Source organism: Dryas octopetala, chromosome 6, assembly GCF_963921425.1.
Source record: "Dryas octopetala chromosome 6, drDryOcto1.1, whole genome shotgun sequence".
In the NCBI taxonomy this organism is placed as follows: domain Eukaryota; kingdom Viridiplantae; phylum Streptophyta; class Magnoliopsida; order Rosales; family Rosaceae; genus Dryas; species Dryas octopetala.
This window is the reverse complement of record NC_141371.1, coordinates 13,765,478-13,771,477: the sequence shown is the minus strand read 5'-3', so window position 1 is coordinate 13,771,477 and position 6,000 is coordinate 13,765,478.

Sequence of the window (6,000 nt, the reverse complement as noted above, 5' to 3'; positions counted from 1 at the left end):
ATGGAATCACCCATGATCATTATATTGGCTGCCCCTAGCTCCCTCAAAATTTCCAGGCCGATAATTAACGCTTCATATTCGGCTTGATTATTTGAACATGTGAAGTCTAATTGGAAGGCATATTGTGCTCTAAAACTCCCCGGAGAAACGATCACAATTCCGGCCCCAGATGCGGCCGCAGTACTTGACCCATCAAAGTATAACTTCCATGGAACCAGAAAGTGAGATGCTATCTCGAATGATTCCATGTCTTCTATTTCTACACTAGGGTGAGCGGCTAGGAAATCGGCTAAGGCTTGGCCCTTAACCGATTGTTGGGGCACATACCTAAACGAGAATTCGGACAGAGCCATTGTCCATTTTCCAATTCGGCCCCTAATGATAGGCCGGGACAACATGTATTTAATGAGGTCTGTTTTGGAAATGATAAAGACAACTGAAGGCAACATGTAATGTCTCAATTTTGTGGCTGTGAAGTATAAAGCCAAACATAACTTTTCGATCGGCGAATATTTTCTTTCCACCGCCGTTAGTATTCTACTTAAGTAGTGGATGGCCTGTTCTTTCTTTTCATCGTTGTTTTGGGCTAACAAACTTCCAATAGAGTTCTCTGAAGCCGATATGTACAACTTCAGTGGTTTGCCTCTCTTAGGCGGAATCAATACTGGTGGCCGCGTTAAATAATCTTTAATTGCTTCAAATGCCTTCTGTTGTAGTTCTCCCCATACAAATTCCTCTTCACCCTTAAGCTTAAGAAGTGGGGAAAAAGGTTCTGTCTTTCCGGCCGAGTTTGAAATAAACCTTCTCAAAAAGTTTATTCGGCCAAGGAAGCTTTGCAATTCATTTTTGTTCTTGGGTGGGGGCGCGTCAATGATGGCTTTGGCCTTATTCTTGTCCACTTCAATTCCTCTTTGGTGGACTAGAAAGCCTAGAAAGTTTCCGGCCGACACCCCAAAAGCGCATTTTTGGGGATTCATCTTTAGTTTATGCAACCTCATTCTTTCGAAGGCTTTCTTTAAATCCCCAAGATGGCCCAACCGAGTGGCCGACTTTACAACTACATCATCAATATACACTTCCAAAGTCTTGCCAATCATATCATGGAAAATCGCGTTCATGGCTCGCTGGTAGGTTGCACCAGCATTCTTAAGGCCAAAAGGCATCACTACCCATTCAAATGCTCCAGTCGCCCCTGGGCACCTAAATGCTGTTTTATGGACGTCTTCCTCTGCTATATTAATTTGGTTGTAGCCCGAGTAGCCATCCATAAATGACAACATTTCATGTTTGGCCGCTCCATCAACAAGGAGATCGGCCATAGGCATAGGATATTCGTCTTTAGGAGTTGCAAGATTTAAATTACGAAAATCAACACAAACTCTTATTTTGCCATTCTTTTTAATTACAGGAACAACATTAGAAAGCCACTTTACATATATCGCTGGCCGTATAAATTTGGCTGTAAAAAGTTTTTCAATTTCCTCTTTCACCCTAAGCTCAACTTCTTTTGACATCCGTCGGGGCGGTTGTTTGAATGGCTTGAAGTCGTCTTTGATTGGAAGACGATGCTCCACTAGCTGACGACTAAGTCCGGGCATTTCAGTGTAATCCCACGCCAAACAATCTTTGTACTCCTTCAGAACTGACTCCATCTCGGCCCTTAGCGAGGGTTCCATCAAGCCGCTAACGTAAACCGGCCTATGCTCCTCAGCCGTTCCCAAATTCACTTCAATCAAAGGGTCTTGCACTTCAGCCTTGGAGTCATCAAGCTTGGCTGGTGCTGGGTCCAATTCCTCAATTTCTAAGCGGTCCTCTTCAGGCCCTTCTCTTAAGCATTCGACGAGATCGATCTCATCTTTGTCTTTCCAGGCCGTTTCTTCAGCCAAATGCACTGACCATCTCTTCAGCGCTTCTTCAATCGTTTCTTGATTCTTGTCCGTCATCGGATATGGACATTGATGCAAACAGGTCAGCCAACATTGGCCGCTCATCTTTAATCTTGACTTCCAATTTCTTGGCTTCAACCAACTCATTGGCTGCGACCCCAAAAGATTCTATATCCTTGACTCCATCTACCAAGGTTTGGAATGTGACTCCTTCCTCATACAATTCAGCGTCCATAAAGTTGGCTGAAGCTGAAAAAGGCCGTGTATCGGCCGAAATAACATCGATTGTATTGTCCTCATTCCAAAGTATTAGCAATTGGTGCAAAGACGACGGGATGCACCAACTACCGTTGATCCAATCTCGACCAAGCAGTACGTTATATTGGGAGAACGAGTTCACCACGAGGAAAGTAGTGTCCCTTCTCTTTTTTCCAACCGCTACTTCTAGCGAAATTGCCCCTAGAACTTCCTCGTCGTCCCCCACAAAAGAGCTTATCCTCACCTTTGTCGGACGCAGGTCATGTTGTGTTTTCTTTAGCTTCTTCAAGGTAGACAATGGTAGAATATTAGCAGCGGCACCGTTGTCCACGAATACTCTATTCATCGGCATTCCATCAATATGTGCCCGGATGTATAACGCTCTTACTTGTTTGGCCATTGCATCAGTTGGCCTGCCGAGGAATGTTCTTAACTGGTTGTTGAGGTCATCCCCGTGCTCTTTGAGCCACGCAGACCGTCCACAATCATTTTCTTCCTGATTTGCTACTTGGTCATCTATTTCTGCCCATGCCTCTTCTTCAACCATGACGTCTCCTTCCAACTGGGCCACTTGTTCTGGCCCTGCTTTGAAATCCAACGGCAAAGTAATGATCATGCCGCATTCAAATGGTCCTAAAGACCCGAATTCATATGTAATTTTTCCTGAAGGTGATATTTTCATTTGGGGCTTCTTTTCACCTTTATTGTTGTCACTTTCTTTCTTCTCCTCATAATATTCTCCGTCAAGGTCATCTTCATCCAAGTAATCTTCATCCCCAGCCTCTTCAAATCCCATTTCTTGGTCGGGGTCGACTTTATCTTCATCCCCTTCGTTAAAAGAGTCACTCTTTCCTTCAGCTGGCACATTCATTCTTGGTGAAAGGTCATGAGATGAGGAATGAGGGTCTGCCATTACTTGTGTTGAAACCGTCTCTTGGCCGACTTCAACTTTGGGTTGTTCAACTACAGGCCGGTCATTATCGTATTTAGCAATCTCGACCATGGATTGGTCAGATTCGTTCTTGGAAACTTCACTCATAAATTGGTCGGTGTCTATCTTGCATGTCCCAACCTTTTCCTCTTTGGCCTCAAATGCCCCTGACATATGAGCTTCAAGTATATTTATGACTTCCTCCTTTTTTCTTGGGACAACCATTACCTTGGTCCCTTCAACTTTTCTTTGGACCTTAGGTACGGCCACCATATTTTCTTCAGCCAAATTATCATCCTTCAAGAGCCTGACTTCTCCTCTCTTTATCTTTTCCCTTAAATCGGAGCTTCTTCTCAACTGAGCCTCTCTTTCCTTAATCCAAGCCTCCTCCTCACGACATGACTGAGCGTACTGCCTTTGGACACGTCGAGTTTGGGTTCTTGTCAGAGGAATCATAATTCCGTCCTTCCCTTTCTTGTACCAAACATTAGGTTCAGCTGGGGTTGGTTTGAAGGTGTTTTTTTCCCGGCTTTGGCATAGCCACATGAGCCACATTTCTGTTTTGGCCCTCAGTCACTGAAACCCAAATGCTCCTTTCTTTTCTTTCATATGGTTTGGACAAATCCTCCACCACATCTTCATACCGCAGTGTCCTGTGGTAAGGCCGTTTATACGGCCTACAATAGTTGTCCTCATGGTACCGTCTTGACTCGTTTCCCAACTCAATTTTCCTTCTTGGACTACGAAGTCTGTCATCCCTTAGTGGTACCAAATCTTCCATTTTTCCTTTGCCCTTGTTTTTTGGCTGAAATGTTATTGGCTTTCCATCACCACGCAAATCTCCTTCGAGTTGACGCCTTGCCCTGCCACCTAAGTCAATCCTCCTTCTTGGGCTATGAGGGCTGAAATTCTCAGGTGGTGACATTTCATTCACTCTGCTTTTGCCTTTTTCTTGGAAATGATGCTCAGTTGACTTCTCAAATTCGTGCCCTTGGCCAACCTTTTCCTTTTCATGGGCCGTGGTTGGCATGCTTTTGTCCCGATTTTGAGACGACTTTAGAACGTTATCGTTCTCCTCATTTTGTTTTACCGATTCCACCCTAAAGGCTTCTAGTTCTACTTCACATTGGCACCTGCTACACAGCACAATTCCCTTAATTGGGGCCAATTTTCCTTCTGGCCGAGTAATCACCTCCTTTATTGGCCGAACTTCTTTTCTTTGGGATTGCCCCCCAAGAGTTTGGGATGACCTACTCCCATCTCCCCCAGCCTTTTTCTCATTGCGTCGACCGTATTCTGGGAGGTGTAAGTTAACCATGTTGACTTGAACATTTGGGAAAGGGTCTTTCTCCACACCCATCACTGGCTTGTCCTTGTCTGGGAAACGCAGAGTTCCCTTTTCAATAAGGTCTTGCACAACATTACGGAAGACAACGCAATTAGCAGTTGAATGAGACCATGCATTGTGCCATTTGCAATAAGTTCGATCCTTAAGCTCATTACCGGGTGGCATTGTTTGACCGTTAGTGAGCTTGATGAGCTTTTCGGCCAACAATTGATCGAATATTTGTTCAGCCTTTGAGAAGTCAAAGGTGAACGTTCTAGTAGCTGACCCTTTTTGCTTGGAAGAAAAACTCACTTGTTGTGCCTTCTGGTCTTTAGAAGCTTTTACCAAGGCCTTACACACATGTGGCTTGGAAATAACAATCTCAGCCGCATTGATCTCGGCCAATTCCTCATCCGACTCAGTGTCAAGTTGTTCCAGCTCCTCTTCCATGTTCACCATTTGGACACTTGACTTATTCTTGTTCCATGCAGCCTTGGCGGCCATCCTCTTTTGACGTTCTTCCCTCAGAAGAGCCTCATACTTATCCACCCTCATAACTAAGTCATAAAGGTCTCGAAACTCCATTCCCTCAAACTTCTTCCGAAGCTCTAAAGACAAACCATTCTGGGCTAACTTCACAAATTCGCTCTCAGGCAAAGGGACAGTGCATCTACTTCTTGCAAGCCTGAATCGAGAGATATACCCTTGAGCTGATTCTTCAGAATTTTGCACCAAACGGGCTAAGTCAGCCATCGATACTTCTGGTTCATGGCGATAGAATTGTTCATGGAAAATTCGCTCCATAGTTTGCCAATTTGGAACCGAGTTGACCGGCAAACTAACATACCAGGTGAAAGCAGCTCCAGTGAGTGAGTTGGGAAACATCTTAAGTTTCAGATTATCATTGTTTGCAGCTTCAGCACACTGGGCCGTGAATCGGCCTATGTGTTCAATAGAGGATTGATAATCTTGACCGGAGAACAAAGTAAAATCAGGAACCCTAAAACCTCTTGGGTATTCCGTTTGGTCCACAAAGTCAGGGTAAGGTCTTCGGTATACCGGCCGGATTGTTCTCCTAGCTAGAGGTCCATACATGTCTTGGACGACCATCTCGATCATATTCCTATCAATTCCCACCGGGGCTTGGCCGAGTCCGACCTGAATGCCCCCAGCAAAGTTGTTGATCGCTTGATGGTTGCCCCCTTGGTTTTGGGCCCGGCCATTATTCTGGCCGTTACCATTGCCCCCCAAACCTAAATGAGCTCGTGGTTGATTTGCCAAAGGTGGCGGTCTATAGGGTTCAGGGTTTTGCACTTGATTGGCCATGGGTGGATTCTGGCCCTGACCCCCTTGAAGAGCTTGGACAATGTGTTGTCCGATTTGGGTACCCATACCAGCAATGTTGTTGGCCATAACATTATTAGTCCGTTCAATCCGGTCCAACGTAGTGTTCACCTGAATGGCCACAGTTTGTAGATGAGTCTGGGTGACCCGACTTTCCTCCCTTACCAAATTGATAAGTTGTTGGACATCCTCTATAGTAGCCGGATTCGGCTGGAATAGAGGACCGATTTTCTCCGGTACATCTTCAATTGTAA